The sequence below is a fragment of the Lates calcarifer genome, linkage group LG8 (genome assembly GCF_001640805.2).
Source record: "Lates calcarifer isolate ASB-BC8 linkage group LG8, TLL_Latcal_v3, whole genome shotgun sequence".
Taxonomy (NCBI): Eukaryota; Metazoa; Chordata; class Actinopteri; family Centropomidae; genus Lates; species Lates calcarifer.
In genome coordinates this window covers 21,690,622-21,709,754 of record NC_066840.1, presented here as the reverse complement: position 1 = coordinate 21,709,754, position 19,133 = coordinate 21,690,622, and the positions used below count along the sequence as shown (strand labels likewise).

At 40.2% G+C, this 19,133-nt stretch overlaps 1 long non-coding RNA gene across 2 annotated transcripts; it reads left to right on the top strand.

Annotated features, from left to right (window-relative positions):
* Positions 1–5,794: 5,794 nt before the first annotated feature.
* Positions 5,795–16,851, top strand: LOC108901508 (uncharacterized). Of its 2 annotated transcripts, none has more exons than XR_001963920.2 (6): positions 5,795–5,935; positions 6,583–6,658; positions 6,854–6,898; positions 13,050–13,184; positions 14,358–14,486; positions 15,904–16,851. It is a non-coding gene; the product is annotated as an uncharacterized LOC108901508 (long non-coding RNA). The 2 variants fall into 2 exon arrangements; XR_001963921.2 differs by having other exon boundaries at positions 6,561–6,658.
* Positions 16,852–19,133: the final 2,282 nt, after the last annotated feature.

Below are 19,133 nucleotides of genomic sequence, written 5' to 3'. Positions count from 1 at the left end.
ACAGAATGAAAACCAATAGCCCTGGGCTGATATAGAGTAGCAGTGAGAAGACGGAGGGAACCGTAAGAGGAGCAATAAAGCTAATGTGATCAAAGAAAATGGCTCTCTGAATAGAGGTAGGATGAAAGCCATACCCCTGAAATCTGGGTTTGCAGGGCCCGGCAGAGGTGACAGCATGATGAAGTTTCTATTGGATTTCCTGAGAGGAGAGGCAAAGTAGCCCTAAACCACTGCCACTCACGTGTTGGATCTGAAATTGATAGGCAGTATGTGTTCATAAGGAAAATTACGTCCACAGACTTTAAGATTGTAGGCCTATATAACATCCCAGACTCAAGAAAATGTGCTGTATACATTAAGTGAATCTATTAATGGTTGGCTGAAGAATTTGAAGTTGTATTGACATTATAGTCTGTAGAAAGAAAAGGGGAGTGTGAAAGTCTCATTCTCATTTAATTCTTCAGTTTCTAAAATATTTACATATGTATACATAGCATGTGAATATTTTAGCCTTAAGATATAATGTATAGGTCAAAAAATTTCTCATCAGCTCGCAAGATTTTGGGAATTTGCTACAACTACACTATCTACTGGAAAAGAAAAACAGTCACCTGTCAACTCTGATGTTAACACTAATGGAGTTGATTCAGATATTTAAATTGCAATTGCATGCAAGGGGATGAGGAGTATTAGTCCCAAGTTGAAATAATAGCGGGTTTTGCCATTTAAGTGCAGCATTAGCATTAGCATTAGCATGCTATAGCCATTTAGCATTGTATAACATGCTAACATTTAGTATTTTAGCATGTTGTATGATAACTTCAAAGCTCAGGCAATTCAGTCATTAGATGAACAGTTGTCCTGAAAAGTGCTGAAAAGTCACTAAAGTTAATGACCAGAAGTCAATGACAGAAAATCCAGTAATAGACTAGCAGTGCCGTATACATGTATGGCCAAAATTCAACTGTTGGTTCTGTGGAGAATTTGATGAAAATGTACATTAATTGAAGGAATCAGGCTGATTCTTCGTGTAACTTCATTAGAGTAACAGCTAATCTCATATATTCTGATTATGACAAACTCGGTTCATGTGAATGGTTTATTACTGTACCATGGAAACACACTGTACTGTCTCTCACTGTCGCTGCATAAACAAGAACGTATGGGTTAAATTTGGAAAGCATTACCACATTCCTCTTTAGAATACACCAATCAGTTCTTTTCTTTATTGGAAGTAACACTGCTCACTTAAAGACAAAAAACAATGTCCTTTTTGTTTTCAGCCTTTTTTGATTTTCAAAGTTGTTTACATTCATATCTGGTGGAATAATATCTCAGACAGAAATTATTATTCTGTCAGCTGGTTTCATAAAGTATTGAGGTAAACAGCTTAAACTGAATATCAGTGTCTCTGAAGCCTCTTGATACCTTTTGGGCTTCACAATCGAAACAAATCATCCTTTTTCACCTACAGGGTATCTATAGAATTTATTGATCATCAGCAGCATATACCTAACAACCAAAGCCAATAACTTGGGTGTGTCGAGGTCTTGTTTAGCTCCCATTCAAAAGCAATCACAAAATGCCCACCAGTTTGCAACCCGCCGTTTGTCCGCCCTCTCCTTCCCCGGGCTGTGTTTGCAGGTTTGCATCTGAATCAGAGGGCTGGCGGGGGCCTGAGCGCTTGGCCACGTGGACCAGATTGATGTCATTGTCTCGGCACACTGACCTTTGCTGTAATACCCACGGCAGACATCACAAACTCTCACATCAATTTAGCCCAATTGGATGTGGCATGTCTTGGCTAACTCAATTTGTGGAGAAATGCACCTGTCTCTGCCTTCCCTCCCTATAGATTTACTCAAGGGGAGGGGGTGGAGGAGGAGAAGGAGGAGGTGGTGGTGGTGGTATTGCAGGGAAGAGAAAGAGAGAGTGAGGGGAGGGTTTTGGAGTGGAGTTGGCTGCTGATCCACCACCACCACCACCACCACCACCCTCCCCCTGCCACCTCACCCACAAAAACATTCACCCACATGCATATAAACACCATACACCAACTTCTCCCTCTTTCGCTTTCTCTCAGCTCTTTTCCCTCGGCCATACTTTGCAGATGTAACTCCTCTGCAGCAGCAGCACACACCCTGAACACTGCACGCATGTGTGTGTGTGTGTGTGTGTGTGTGTGTGTGTTTTCCGAGGTCTGGGCAGAGCGTCTGGGAGGAGCAGAAGGAGAGCCATTAGCCCGGCGGTAATGAGATTAGAGCGACGTTAAAGGGGGATGTGAATTTAAACAGCCAGCAGAGAGAAGAAGAGGAAAAGTTGGAGGTGTTATTAAGGTTGTTCATTACTCATATGCACTCAGTATGTGTGTGTGTGTCTGTGTGTGTGTATGAAGCATATGTTGAAGTATAGTCTACAAGGTCACTTTTGTATGCAGCATATGTGTGCTCTGTGTGTCCATACAGTACATGGGTTTTGAGGAGCTGCAAAGTATCTATGCATTCATAACAGGCTATTAGTTTAGGTTTATGTGTGTTCTCGGTGTGTGCATGTGTGTTTGTTTTATGCAAAGCAGCGAGCTGTCAGAGATGAATTATATGTGTTGGGATCTGAGCATTAGGTAATGAGCAGCATGCTGTGAGGTGAGGCATAAGCCCTCCATCTGCACTGATACTGTTTACTTGTAACCACAAACACAACACATTTGTTCTGCCATCCTTGTGAGGACCTGCGCCTCATTCCCTATTCGCTAACCCCGGCCAAAATTGAACGTTAAGTTGCAGTTTATCAACACTGGCTCAGATTACTGAGCTTTTTAGCCTCTTTTATTTCTTTGTTTTGGTTTCATGACACATTTACTTTAGTGTTCAGTCGCACAAATCTCAACCAACATCAAGCAACTAAAGAGACAAATATTTTTGGAGGATTTAGGCTGGGAGATGTGATTAAAGCTGCTCTAATCACTACTTTTATATTAACAATGAATCAAATGACTACATACATGTGAAAGAGGTTGCTCAGAGTGATGAACCCACCCTTAGTTTTCACCTGACTGCACAGTTCCCCACAGCTCTACAGAGCATTTGCCCATCTTTCAGCTCACTGTTTTGGATTTACATTCCACAATTTTACTGATTCGGTTCACTTTCACTGGTCTCATCATCGGCCAAAACATCCAGTTCATTACAGGTTTAAAGGTTCAATTGTTTCAACAAATGGCAAGTCATCGTCATAGTGAGTTAAGACATCCATCCATCCATTTTCTACCGCTTATCCAGAGTCCAGTCAGAGTGGCAGCAGATTTAACAAGTTAGTCCAGACATCCCACTCCACAGGAACAGCCAATTGTCTGCTAACATGTTTGCCATAACAACTTATTGCGATAATTTGTCACAGCAAAGTCTGTCAGATTGTTTTGGATTTCTTCCGTCTCCTAGTGGCTGGAAAATTGATTATCATACCTTTAAATTTTAACCCAAAACCATCAACGGCCAACTATATGGATACATAGTCTCTATAAGCAGGCTTTAGCTACGTAAGAGGAGACAATGCATTTTACAGTTAAGCATTGTATAAGACCTTTAAAGCCTCACATGCATGAGTGAACATGCACACCCACAAACGGATGTTGAGATAACATTTGCAGGCTTTATAGATTTTCCCTGCAGTGGTATTGACAGGCGAGTCAATAAGCCAGCAGGGTAAAGGCAAACCTAACCTTACTATTAACTTAACATTGACTTGACTTGAATCTCCTGGACAACACAGTGAAAAGAGCACTGCACGTTAAAATACCAAACTGCCTCGCATGTCAAAATGTTAGTGGTGTTCATGTGATGAATGTCAAAACAGTTAACATTTTAATATTTCTGCTGTTACACTGGACAAAAATTATTCTCTCCTTTTTTGGTTTGTTAAAGTGAATACAAATTTTTTATAATCCAAGGAAACAAACTACAGAACCACCAAGCTGTTTATATCATATAAAGGATAACCTGGGCCTTATTTTCACATGTATGTTGGTGTAGATAATTGATAAGGGCAAAAATCGGCTGCTGCAATGCAATCCAATGGGCAATTGTCCACGTCAAGTATGATAGAGATCTGACAACATTATGGATAGGATTCCTGCAGATTTATTAAAGCGTAAGATCCTTTTTGTTTAACCAGCAACATTGCTATATATTGCTACCAGATTCCACTGACAAAAACTGGAATTTTACCCCGCAGAGCACAGGAGTCGCTGGAATATCGCTGCCTTGCTCAGTTGGTTTGTGTTATTGTGTGGTACTTTTAGTCATGTAGAGGATCTGAATACTTCCTCCACCACTGAAACTCACTCAATAACATGTCTGGACTACCTTGCTTAACCTGGTGCCAGCTTGACCCGACTCTGGATAAGCAGGAGGAAATTAGCAGCTTGTCTGGCAGATGAAGTTGGCTCACTTTTCATGAAACTGAAGTACAAATATGTTCCAATTTAAATTCCTTCCTTTTTTTCATAGAAAAAGAAGTTGAGCTTAGTTCATTCTTGCACTTAACAAAACAATCTCACCAGTATAATCTGAGACAACGAAAAATGATGATTCAGTCGAAAGCTCCAGACTCACTACAGATTCTACCTTGTTGTGAGATTGCTTTGTCAACTACTGGAGGAGTGTTTGATGGCCAAAACATAGCTTTATTCTTACTCTTTGGAGGATGTCAAAAGGCATTCTGGGAAATGTAGGAAATCACTAACTGTAGTAGAATTAGAGGAAGCAGGGTGAGGAAAACGTGGGATCACCACAAGAGAAAATTACAACATTTAATCGCAAAAAAATGTACTGAACATGATGGGTTTATGATATCTGACACAGAGTCTCAGGGCAGTTTTTTAATCAGCTCAGTTTTATTTATGCAGCCTGAGCGGGTTACATACACACGATACACACACACACAGTCAAATAATCGCACTTACAAACATGTTTTTTGCCCTCTTGTTCCCACCCAAAGGTCCAGTCAGTGACCTATTACAGCCAGGCTGCGCAGAGTGACCCCCGCTGCCCCCTCACACCACCACCACCACCACCCGCTCCCCACCCGAATGCTGAGGCATCAGTGCTTCTGAGCACAAAGTCCTGTAGCACCCCCTGACCCCGCGCTGTCCCCCATTATAGTGCAGTCAGAAAGCTTTTAGGGGCTCCGGTAACGCTGAAAGATTGATGGCGTAAAATGGGGTGGAGGAGGGGGGAAGAGCAGGTGGTTAAGAAGAGAATGTCCTGCTTAATGGGTTGCCAGGAATGTAATTCAATAATTATGAAAAGTGACTCAGGAGAGCTGGCTGGATGGATGGATGGTCTGACGGCTACCGAGGGAAGCAGGGAGGCTGCCAAGCCTCTGCGCATGTCTGAGCATCCTCAGCCTCCTGGTCCGGCAGAGACAGGTGAACAAATTTCTCTCTCACTCGTTCAATCTTAATTTGAACAAACAGCTCAGATTTTAGAAACACTGAGGGCACATATTGAGATTCATCAAAGTAACCCCACCTACCCTATGAAACAAACAAAATTATATTTATAGTGTTGCCAAGTGGGAAGAGCTATTTTGTGCACCTCTGGTTCCAGAGGTAAAAGCCTTATTTATTTTCCCCATAATCAAAGTTACATGAATGGACATGAAACTCTTCCAGTTCAATCATCAGAGTCAAAGGTAACAGCCTGTGTGCAAAAACTTTTTCAGGGGAGAAGTTAACTACAACTCCCAGGGTGCATCTTGGGCAGAAAACATCCAATCACAGCGCTTAAAATTATATTTAAGTGAGTTACTAACGGTAAGTGGAAGCTAAATATTCCTTGTATAGTAGCAGACATATTCAGTCTTTGTATTAAAAGGACGAGAAGGGAAAATGTAAGTTATCGTTGCTTACGTACTTGGACACGCACCTGTGACAGAGGTAAGATGTATACTTTGTTGTTTGTTGTTGTATCTGTATTAGTTCTCACGTTAAACGATTTTAAGATGAGGACTAAACATGTCTGGCTAAAGTAACGCTCAGGTCACAGGGTTTGGCACGGGTTAACTGAGTGTAAAAGACCCTTTATCCAATAAAGAACAGGACAGAGCTGCTAGCATTAGCCTAAATGCTGTTGCGTTTTAAATGCATCGCCAGTTAATTAGCTTTTAGAAAAACCAGTGGTTAGCCCTGTTAATGGAAGTGGGGCTGAGTAGCATCAGGAACCAGCTTCCAACCTGTGCCAATTCATTTTTAACGTGACCTGTAATCCCATTAAATAATACAGTTGGCTATGGATGTAATGCAGGATTGGGTTTCAGTTAGCCAAACAAGCTAATGTTTATAGCTAACATTAGCATTTAGCACAAACACTTTTTAACTCACTCTGAGGCTCTTGCTATTTTACTTTTGCTTTGGAAAGGCTGAAAAGTAAAAAAACACTCAATAATCTCCTTATTAATAATTACAGTTTTGTTTAGTTTCATCTCAGTATAGTGACTTAGTCTTTATTTAAGTGAGTAGACACACTGGCCGAGGAACTCATTTCTATGTTTCCCTCAATTAGCTATCCAAAAGTTTTACTTTAGATGTCAAAGATGGAAACAGCCAGGCAACAGCCATCAACCAGCACAGCTGCTTGACCCTCAACCTTCATGTCCTGAGGTAATTGTAGATACATTTATATATATGTATATATATTTCTACTGTTATTGTTTGTTTCTAAATATCCTAGTACCAAACACAAAATCACATTTCAGGATGGATTTCTTCAGCTGTCCATGTTTACTGTCTGAGCTTACTGATTAGATTAAAGCTATTGCTTTGCCTCAAACCCTGTGTGTCATCAATATTTCACAGAACAGATGCAAAACACTGCGGACCTGCTGCATCGCTTTAAAGTCTGTAAGTATGATTTTAGTTCCCTTTTTTTTTTTGATTCTGTCAGAATCACTTAGAGAAGAAAAGAAACAGAAAAACAGAAACTGCTGTAACATTGGTCTGAAGTGAAGCTATGTTAGTGCATAGTTATTGTTTTTGTATTATGTACAGCAGATGTGTTGTTCAGTATAAGAACATTTACTACTGCTGATTGCAATATTGTTGTTTTTTCTTTTGTTTAAAACTTGACACTGTAACTTATCTGATAAATGAGCCTCATAACTTTTGAAACTTTTCAGACAAGTGCTCACAGAGAAATTGGCTTTATTTTCTGTGCTACAGACAAAGCAATGTCTGCTTTATTTTTTATTCTTTGCAACAGTGAAGTGGTGTTTTTATGTACTATGCATGGTTCCGTTCCACATTTCAATACACACCGGTTTTATTTACTGGATTTAACAGGCGCACAATAAAGTCTATTCTGTGCAGGAGCAGTATTTTACAGTTTTGATGTGATTTGCAAACTGTAGCATATATATCTGACCTCAGTATGTCAATAAATCCCTTTTCCAGTTGGTGAAAGTCTTCCCATCAACTCTTCCTCATCTTTCATCTATTTCATCCTCCCTCTCTCTCGCTCCACCCAGGGTCTACTTTTGCTCTGTCTTCTTACTTTTGCTCTCCAAGATGTATTGATAATTTCCAGCAAAAATACGATTTCAGTTTATTCTACAGAGCAAAAAATCTAATAGCTGAGTCCTCAATTCAATTGTGTTTTACCGGAGTGGAGAACAATAAACAGGGAGGAGGGCTCCGTTCCAGACGTTCACCATGAGATTATTGTTCAAAAGAGATCTGATATGATTACAGGAAGCAATAGATGATAATTACATCAGAACATGACTTTTCCTCAGCGAACACTTATATTCATCTCGGTTATGCATCGGCCCAAAACTGAAATGTGGCAATGCATGAGATGACATGGCCTGCTAGTCCCAAGGACTTGGTGGGGGAAGAGGGGTGAGGCGGTGTTTGCAGTCATTGCAGGGTCATGAGTCTATTTATGATGTGAGGTGGACTTGTTTGTCCAAAATACTACACTGTGGCATCACTGTGTGGATTTCGTGACAGGGGGGAATTAAACCTGTCACCCTGACAACTTAAGTGTGACACAGAACCACAATTAAGAATATTAAAACCTAAAAATGTGTGAAATTTGGAGTTTTTGATTGACATTATATTAATGAAGATCAAAATCTGCGTCAAAAGTAGAAATACCACAGTATGAAAATACTTCTTTAATGTCCTGCATTACTGAACTGTAGTCAGCAAAATACTCCAATTATTAAGTTAAAATACTCATTATGCATAATGGACCCTGTCAGAGTGGCATTCTTTTATTTAAATATAATTGTTTAATGTTGTAGCTATCAAACTAATTCATCTACTTTTTAATAGTTGAATTTATAAGAATTAATCCTATCTTATAAACCGATTATAATTTTTAGATGGAAAATCTGAAACAATTGAGCAACCAGTATCAAACGTAATAGAGTACAATACTTATGACATGTAGTCAGGTACAAGTGACATCAAATGGAAATACTCAAATAAAGTACAGGTACCTCAAAATTTTAGTAGATTATTTGAGTAAATGATACTTTCCACCACTGCTTGTCTGCAAAAAGCAATATACAGTACTTTATATAGTATATAGTGTAATAATCTGAAATAACAGTTTTTTCTTTACATTACAGGGTTACACATTTATTTCAGTCATAAAATGTGCAGTCAAAAGTTTAGTATAACTACACTGTGTTTATCTGGTTCTGGTTATAATGCATCTAAATAACATAGATTAACATAACATTAGCCCACACAGTGAAATTAAAGTGTCACTGTAGCAGGAGAACATATAGATGAATAATACAGATTTAAGAAGATAAAAAATATATATATTTTGAGCATCTACTATTTACAATAAGGCAGAATATAGATATTAAATATGCCATACATAAATAGTAACAGTGAAGTGTATTGTTGAAATATGAATAAATGAAATTAGAGGATGATTAACTTGTGATAGATGAGAAAATCTCAGCTCTAAGCTCTGATCCCTGTTATGACTGAACCTGTATGTTGGTTTGGCCCCGGCTTCTTGTTGAGCCAGAGTCCGTCAGAAAAGTTGGCACCACAGTCACTGAGCTAAACCTGTGGAGAAAAAGCAAAACAAACAGAAAAACAAACTTGGAGTAATGACACTCACAGTTTGCCAGAGTCGGCTGTTTGGCAAAGAGCGAGTGGTGGTGAGGGCCAGGCGATGAAAGATGGCCACTTTTACAAGGCAAGACAATGCAAAAGAAAAATAACAAAACTGGCCAACTTTGATGGCCCCTGAATATATTGGACACTCTGCCTTGGCTGTGTGTGTGTGTGTGTTTGTGTATGTGTGTGTGTGTGTGCCTGCAGCAGCGGGTGGGGGGCAGAAGGGTTAAGTAGGATAGAAGGCACCCATACTTCAGATTGGCAGCAAGCTGCCGCAAGGATAATCTAATCAGGGGATGCAATTCAATTAGCCAAGGGTCTCTGGGGCCACCGAGCCAGGCAGCCGGTGGCAGCGCTGCTACCGAGGGGGCTGCTGCCTCCACACCCGACACCCCGACGCTAGTCTCCGCTGGGGTCCTGGCCGCTGCGCATGAATGCAGATGAAATTTGAAATATGAAAATCTCCAATAATTTATGGAAGTTGTCAGGAACACAGAGCCAAGCTGCTGCTGCTGCTGGCCGAGGGGAGAGAAAGGGGAGGGAGGAGGGAGAGGGGTGTTATTTTTCCATGGAGTTAAAATTGTCTTACAGCTGCTGCTGCTGCTGCTGCTGCTGCTGTGTGAATAGTGACATTATAACACATATTACAGTTTAGTGTATCAGTGCTGTAAAGAGAAAAACCTCGGTGTTAATGCCATTTTAGTGTTTGTCATGTTTAATGTACGTTGCTAAAGTGTTTCTGGATCTTTAAGACCTGTTAAAATCCAAGTGTACAGAAACACAGTATCATTTAGATAAGGACCAGTTATTTTCTGGTAGTTTTGTGCCATGTCAAAAATGATGCACAAGGGATATTTTGTTGTTTATTTCTTAACTGAACCTAACCTTTAGCCCTTTACTTTAAATAGCAATAAGTGTTTTTTCTAAGTAAGCTTTGTCTGTTATTGAGTCCTACATTCAGTTGTTAGCTTATTAGGTACATCCAGCTAAAGCAGATGAAAACAGCAGCTCTGCAATAATCATGACTGTTTCTGTTAAAAACTCTTTTTGTCCAATCCATTAATTAATCATTGAGGGTAGATCAAATATGAGAAAAAACCTCTGACACAATACAAGAGCACCACAAACCACATCTTCCAAAGTGTTCATAACATTGATTCAACACCCCTCTAAAACAGTGTAAACAAAAACTGAAGGTAGGATTTATTGCTGAACTGCAGCAGGCTGCATTAGTTTTAACTGGATGTACTTAATAAAATAGCAAGTGGGTGTAAATGTATTGGGTTTTTTTTTTACCTTTTTCTTGTATAATTTGACATGAGAGGCATGAGATTTTCTGCTTTTTGTAGCTTGAAACAAGAATGCATATAGCTAATTTAAAATATGCTAAGCTAACTAGCTGCTGACTGGCTAGCTTCATATTTACCTACAGATATAATCATGTTATCAATCCTCTCAACTATTACACCTATTTCACAGATTTATATATGGAAATTTCCCAGTATGATGACATTTTTGCAGTGTGTATTGTATATCCTGGTGATTTAACATAGAAATCATCATCCCCATGCTACTGTATACACTATATACTGTTTAGTGCAGGTTTTTCCTCCTTCTCCTTTTCCCATCTCTGTGTCACATGGCTGTGACATGCACCTCCTCAGGAAAAGAGAAGAAGCTGATGAGAGCTGTAGTGGGGGGCGGGGGGGTGAGACAGGATGAGATAGAAGATGGAGGGAGAAACCAAGCAAGAGAGAGAGGGAGAGAGCGAAGCTCTTAGACAGATTATTGCTCATTAGTGGCTGCCTTGCACCGTACCATTATGTCAGGAGGAATCCTTTTTCATTTGCACAAATTTGCCTGGAATTTTTCTTATTTAGCCTGGCCTCCATTATCAGAGCTGGAAATCAGATTAGCCTATGATTATTCTCTGGCTCGCTTGCCAACATTTCCCCATGCGGCCAACGCCGGTGGCTTGGATTTGTCTTGGCCTTTTGTTAACCTCTGCCCACCAACAATGCGCACAACAACAGCCACGATATGAAATTATTCAGTGCAGGATGATGGCCCCGCCTGAGCGCCCACGCAGGATTGGATTTGTTCATGCCGTGCATAAACAGATGTTTTCCACGTCAGTCATAAAGAGACCATCACAAATCATATCCATTTAAAATCTAGATATCTGTAATGTATATGTTATGTGATAGTCTGGCTTCACTTTAACCTTATATATTAATACAGACATGAAGGGAGGGGCTGTGGTGGAATTTAAAGTGGAACTAAAAGGGCATGTGGATCACTACTGTATATGTGAAAAAAGTTATTCAAAACCTTATAGCGAGCTGTGTCAAGTCTGGCTAATTTAAAAAACATCAGTTCTGGCTGAAGACTACTAGTTTGAAGATAAAATAAAAAATCTGAGGATATGGAGTTAGAAATAAGTGAGTGTATCCATGTGTGACTCCTTACAAAAAAAGCAGTGTGTCGTGTCCCCATTTCCCCTGTAAATGTCTCACAGTTTTATTTAAATAACAGTTCAAGCCTCAAACAAAAAATATACAGTACCTTTATGCTTTCATTTTTCTCTTTGTCTAGCGTCTTTTAAACTGTCCTTATTTCACATGCTCAGTGGTCTTTGTTCAGCACAAACTCAGCTTTAAGTCTGATTTATCATTTTGTCAATTTAACAAAGTATAAAGCTTCCAGGAACCCAGAAGACAAGAAATATAACACAGGCACCTGTAAAAATATACAAGTCTGAAGTGATAATCACTCAAAATAATATTATAGAGCAGCTCAAGGTTGTGAGAAATATGGCTTCACTATTTATACACACAAATACAGCAGATACATGTACAAAATAAAATTGAAATGCAGTATATTTACATCTAAAGTGATTTTATTCCAACTACTTTTTGTCTTTTGTCTTTGTCAATGTGATATAACACAATATGAGTTGTTTAATTTTCCTTTTTAAAAAAGAATTACAGTTATGTTACTGTAAATAAAACACACTGTATATTCACTGATGAATGCACAGACTGCAGAGGGTTCACATGACCCCTCTTGATTTATCGTGTGACCCTTTGTACGGGCCAAACCCACAGGTTAGGCATCACTGTACTTAAATACCTAACTGTAAATAAAGTACCTAAAATCAGCTCCACCTTGAGCAGCTACATCGGTGCTGCTTACACATTAAATGTCTTTTATATTATACGGATACAGCAGAGATATTTTACTGCAGAATGTGTTCTTTACTTTTGAAACTTACTAATAGTTCTGTGTGTTGAATGAAAGGACTTTTACTCGTAATAGAGTATTTTCACACTTTTTTGGCACTTTTACTTAAGTAAATCTTCAGAGTACTTCTTCCACCATTGAGGAGGATGTAACTGCATGTGTCAACATGACTATCAAACACCGATGATACCAGCAGAAATACAGAGGAGGAACAGGTGGAATGGTTTCCCCATTGCTAAATAATCACTCCAATTAGGCAATTAAAATCTGAGGCAGAATCAAGTTATGGATACCCCATGAATAAGCCCCCCACACTAATCACAAATCAATAAAGACACGTTTGACTGTTAACGCTCTCGTTAACCTATTGCTTTTGAACTGCTCGCACAGATTTTTTTGTGGCTTTAATTGGCTGTAAAGCAATAAGGGGTAATTTGTTGTTACTTAGGCAGTTTTAGGTTCATTAGTAAATGGTGTAAGTCATTGATTCGAATCATGAAACTAATAATGAACACCATGTAGCATCAGACTGCAACTGAACAGGTATTTTAATCTGAGTCTTCATTCTAAACTCTACAAGTCTGTAAACCCAGGCTTTGCTATTTGCAGCGTGTCAGTCTAAAATCTGTTGAGTGTTTTCAGGTTTGTTTCTAATTTCTCTTCTCAGGTTTGCAGTTCTTTGCAGCTCACTGTTCATCAAAACACCCTGACGCTCTGATGAGACCTTGTTACTGCCAACGACTGTCAAGAAGTTTTGGTTATTTGTACAGGATTCATTCTTGATCTTGGGGACACATGTATGGTAAGTGCTCTGAATGTACAGAGATTGTGTTTAGAATATGTACCACTGTTTTGTCTGTGTTTCCTCTTGCATTTTCATCATAACATACAATATGTTTATCAGTTATTTTCCAACCTGTAGAGCTGTAGAATTGAGATCAAACTTAGCTCATTAAACCAGGACTTGGAGCCTGACTTGAACTTGAGTTGACTTGGTTTTCAAAAGCAAAATCTTGATTAGTTTTAACCTTGTAAAGCAATAATAGCTGAGCCTGCAGGTTTATTTTCCTTCAGTGTTCATGCTGCCCCATGGATATTTGTGTTGCATGTTTTTGCTAAAAATGTTGCAGCAGTAGCAAATAGTGTTAATGAACTGAGTAATTCTAATTGAATTTATGATTAAGGTTGCGTACTGGTGAGTCATAGTGAACCTGCATAGTTCTGTCTTTTGCTTTGCTATTGTCCACCCACAGAGGTTTGAGTGTAGTACCACCTCAAACATTTTATTATCATGTGTGAGTGAAATATTACCAGTGACAAAGTTAGATGTGTACCATTAAAGGGACTTGGACTTTGGTCATTGAAAAGAATGGTTCATATCCACTACAACTACCCCATAATTCTCCATATACAGATCTGAATGACTGCTGTTATGACTTGCACTTTACTTTGATGTGGACTTAAAGAGACATTGGACGTGAAGTGTACTTGGATTTGTCTCCAATGACTTGAAACTCGACTCAGATTTCTGCCAAAAGACTCTAAAGCAACTCTGCATTTAAAGTATCTCCATAATCGAAGCAGGGAAGGACAGAAATGAAAAGAACAAAGATCAGATGTTTTGTGGAAACTTTGGCAGATTTATTTTCATTGAGGACAATAAAATATTAAAGAAGTATCAATATCCATCAGTGACTTTGCATATGATATGACAGCTACAGAAGAAAATACAAATTATTATGGAAATGCAAAGTAATTTGACTGAATCACTCAGGGTGTCGCTAAGAGCGAAGACGTTTTAAAGCTCATTTTAGTTCAAATAAACAACAACAGTCCAGACTTTCGTGCTTGATTCAGCTTGTTTTGATGTTGTCTCAACTTTGAATCGGTTTGAATCAACCCAGAACTTGGAAAATCAATTTAAGTGCAAAATATACAGGGTCTATGTAACGATTTCTCATCTTTGATCCCACAGACCGAAGACGATCATGAGGCCACCAGTCTCCGGCCCCGCCGCTCTCTCAGGCCTCCATCCTGCCAACTCCAGCCAGGATGGTCTGCAGGACATCGTGTAGCCATGCTGGAGTCACTGAAAGCTGGCTTGGTAGGAGCAGATTGCTGCCTAATTGTGCTTTTCAGAGCTGCTGTGCACTGGGGGTTACAACAGGGCTGCATGAGCTCGGGGCCACAGCAGTGGGCGCAGCACCGAAGGAATTCAACCTAGCAGGGTCTCATTGATCTGCTGAAGCAAAGGTCACCACAGTTATGCATCTGTAGGCTGAATGATGGCCACCAGAGCAGTACCAGAGAGGTCTTATCGCTCACTTTAAGCACTAATCACTTTTTTTTTGTGATTTCTTGTGATAATTTCTAGCGTGTGTGAAAAGCAGCCTGCAGATCTCATTTCCAGCTCAGTTCATCCACTCCCCTTTTTCCCATTATGCATCCTGAGACTGGATGATCCATCTCTCCCTCTCTTTCTCTCTCTTTCTCCATCTCCTGCGTCCCTGCAGCCCCCCCCCAGCACTCCACCAGCCAACCCCTGCTATTTTCACCCCACACACATCCGTCGCTGCACTTATCCAGCCTCAGACGGCTGCTGGCTCGATAGCTAAACGGATTATCCAACAACAGAGCACCTCTCCTTCTCCCTCTCTTCCTCTCCCTCTCCCCTCTCTGTCTCTCCATGCACTCCTCTAGCCGTGGGTCCTCGGAGGCGGAGGGGCCCTATTGAGCGGGGCCCTGGCTCTCCACTAGCCAGGCTCTTTATTGAGGCGTCTATGGGGCTTTATGCTGCCAGCGCTCGGCCTTGCCCTCGCCATCATCAATCATCCTCGGCTCCAGGGCTGCTATCACTGCCCAGACAGGCGGCCAATCACAGCCTTCCAGGAAGCTCTATAGGAGATGGAGAGAGAAGCAGAGAGGAGGGAAAAAAACAGAGAATCAGTTTGTTTTCTGTTGCTGCCAGTCTTAAGTCTGATTTGATTGACATCTTCTGTACCTTCTGGGTGCATGACAACACTGGCAGATTGGCCTGTGTGGTATTTGATTAGATCATGAACTGAGAGTCTGAGTCATGAAAGCACATATAACCATGTTAAAATAATAATTATAGTAGGCATTTGGCAGCAATAACAAAGCCTTTTATGACAGATCTATATTAATCTCATAAGTTTGAATTTTAGAAGAGGGGTTCAGTGTACAAATATGAAAAGCAAAACTATAAATCCCTAAAGGAATAAAGGAATATTCTGGCGGATAAAACCTGATATGGTCACTGTAAACTCACTGATGAGTTTCACCACAGCCACACTGTAAGTTTCTGCGGGAATAATGAATAATGTAACAAAAATCCAACTAAAAAAGAGGAATATTTTTATGTTAAAGCTCACTCGCCTCTTTTTCATCAAGCTTCAACAGTATGTCGAATTTCTACCCAATGCTTAACTTTTTTAATAACGATTTTTGTTCTTTTTTTCCTTTCCTTTCTTTTCTTTTTTTCGCCCCATCCCTCTCTGCAGCCCTGAGCTCTCATCCTGCTCCAGGAGAAATAGGCGGAATCTGATTACAGACCTATTTTACAGCAGACGCCGGGGCGCAATAAAGGGAGAGAGAGCACGGAAACGGGACTCGGCCCATCAATTAGATCTCTATTAGCAGCCAATGCAGACCTCACCTCAGGAAACGCCGGGGCCCTGAAATTAAACAATTCTTCAAGCACGACAAGCCAGTCAACTCTGCTATATCTTTGAGAAAGGGAGAGGAGGTGGGGGGACGAAAGATCCTACAATAAAAACCATAAAAATACACTATATGGAAAAAGGAAAGAAGTCTTAGTGATGAAAAAAGGCGCATAAGACCTAAAATTAAGATGAGGTCACTGTTGGCTATCAAGTGCAGGCTATAAATCCTTAAGTAATCATATTTAGATGTTATATTAATGTCGGATTTTCAAAAATCAGAACGTACAGTAAGGTCAAAAACATCGCTATGCTCTCAGAGATTAAAGATGAGCCCTGTTAGTCACTTTAAAACCTGCTAAACCTATGACAAGGTCAAAATATAATGCATTAAATGAATATCAGAGTAATATAACAATGATTTTTCCCTTGTCCTATAACCTCCTTCCGGTGCCATTAATCTCCAACTGTTGACCCGCTGACCTGAGGCGGGACAAAATGTCAATATTGGATAATTAGCCGCAGCATTAAGGCCATTTAGAGAGGACACCTTGAGAGGCGTCTGCACGGTCATTAAATCATAATTGCTTTTTCGGGAAATTAAAAGTTTTACTTTGCAATTTATTCAAATTTGATTCCAGGTCTGCTCCAAACGAGAGGAGAGAGCTGCTGCGAGATGTCAGCTAACTGGATTTTAGTCAGTAGGATGTGGTATTTCCGCGTTAACAGGGGTTTATTGGGTGGGAAGACTGGATCAGGTTCCTGCGATCCCAGGGCAAAGATTTCTATATATTTATGGGTCTTAATCTGGTTTGTTACAGCCAGTAACCTGGTGAGAGTGACCAGTATTACTGGGATGATATGTGGCACCAGTAGCTCAGCCTCATATCTGTCAGCTGAAGAGGTTGACCTCATCCTCTTGCAGTTACTGTTGATAGTTTTTTCCAATGAAGGAGGCAAAAGACTAATTATTCTGGCCAAGTAAAAGTAGTCAGATCAGTACATTTCCATATGAGTTTCAAATAATTATAGACATGTCCACTTAAGGTTTATCCTGCTCTTGAGTCTCACACATTTCCTCGGTTTGGGAAAACGCAGTTGGTTTTAGGGGCTAATGTTTGTGGTCGATTCATTTCTGGCATGATCTGACGCAAGACCACGAGTCCTCTCTGTTTCTCAGTACTGTGGCACGTATTTCTCTATTTGCTCAATCAAAGGATGGCCATTTATCATCGAGAAAGACAGCCTCGTATTTTCTACCTTGCCCGCTCGGTTCCAGGACCAAATTCAGCATTTTTATGGAAAACTGCAGTCATTTTGATTGATGAAATCCAAAGATGTCCAAAACAATCCGGGGGATCCCCAACTGTGGCGCACCGGCGGGGTGCTCCAGTGTTGTCATTGTTCCTCAGAAAGAAAGGAGCGCGTCCGGAGAACACCAGGGGAAAAAATCACGATTTTCAGTTCAAAAGGGCCAGAAAAGCAGCGTTTCTTTACAGGCAGTGGGAAAGTGGAGAAAAACCTTTTCCACTTGCAGACGAAAACAATACTTGCTTGGCTTTTTTCCTCTTGATGCATTCAGCTATAAAGGCTTGGGCTAATAGAAACAGGCCAGAATAATGAATTGATTATTTTACTGTGAGGGTTGATGTTATTTGTGTTCTCGCCTCTGCAGCTTGAATAGCTGGTGCAACACATCCCCCTGCATTCACCCGATTTGCGCATATACAGGCTCATTGTGTGTCATGTAGCTGCGAAAAGTAAAATAACTGTTCCTTAAAACCGATTTCAGACCAGCGCTGCTCATGGCTTTTATTTACCCGCGCTTGTCTTGTTTGCGGTGATTCATAATGTCACAAGAAATGTCACCTGTCTGGGCTAATTGGCACCTTCTGTTATTAATACCGGGAGTGTGGCTCCCGTTTGCACCCGCGGAAATAAGCTTATATTGCGTACTTAATACAGCGTCACCCAAAGGGAGATTCAATAAATCTCCCTTTAACGGCGTTTCCCCTCAAAACTCCTTCAGGCGAGTGGAGGCCGTGTCAAGATTGCGATTGTGCGCCAGTGCTTAGGACCAGCTGCTCCCAGGACAGACAAGCCCTTGTCAATTAGGCGGTGACAAGCAGGTCCTCCAACTGCCTGCAGGCGCTCCACCAGCCAGCAGTGTACAGTCCCCGCAATTAGTATCAATTTCTGTCGAGACCTCCTTGGAGCGCGCAGACACAGGCCGGGTAAATGGCCAAACATTGTCCAAATAACACCAAGAGCCACAAATGACAACGTGTAATGGGGCCAGTGTTAACCGCAGTGCGCGCTGCAGGGAAAGAAAAACGTTTGAATTTAGGAAGAGCAGAACATAAACGCAGGATAGTTTGTAATATAAATACACCAACCTCAAACCTGTGATCGCGTAATTGACCAAAATTATCACTGCTGTTTGGGTTAGTTTACAGTTTACTTAGAGCACTGCTTGTGTGGTGTACATACATTATTTGATATTTAATCTGGAAATACGCAGCACCCAGTACTCATGGATTTCTCTCTTTCTAATAAACCATCTCTGCAGTTCCGAATGTTAACAAATCATTAATAATCTCAATTGAGTTTAGGATGATCTGCACCGATATTCAATGATTAACCTCTTATACAACAGGTACAGCTGCAGACATGATGATTGAAACCTCTCATTAATGACTTAATGACATTTAATACAGAGATGGGCTTATATTAATAAGTAATATTAAGTTACTAATAAAGTGGACCCTTTATAAAAGGCTTACATCTTGTAACTAATACCCATTCTATGCGGCAATAATGTATTTGTTAATGTTAATAATTCATCAATAATTGTTCTTAGGTTTCCTTTCTGTTCTCCAGATGATCTGCAGCTCATTAATGGCTTATAACTGAAGCATTACGCTTTATTGACCATTAAAAACCATTAGTTATAACTGTTAAAGCTTTTATTTTAAAAAGAACTTTATTATAAAGTGGCGCCAAATTTAGATTTACAGTAACAGCAGCTAAGAGAAAGTGGAAGCAAACTAAACTTGGTCTTTGCTTAAACC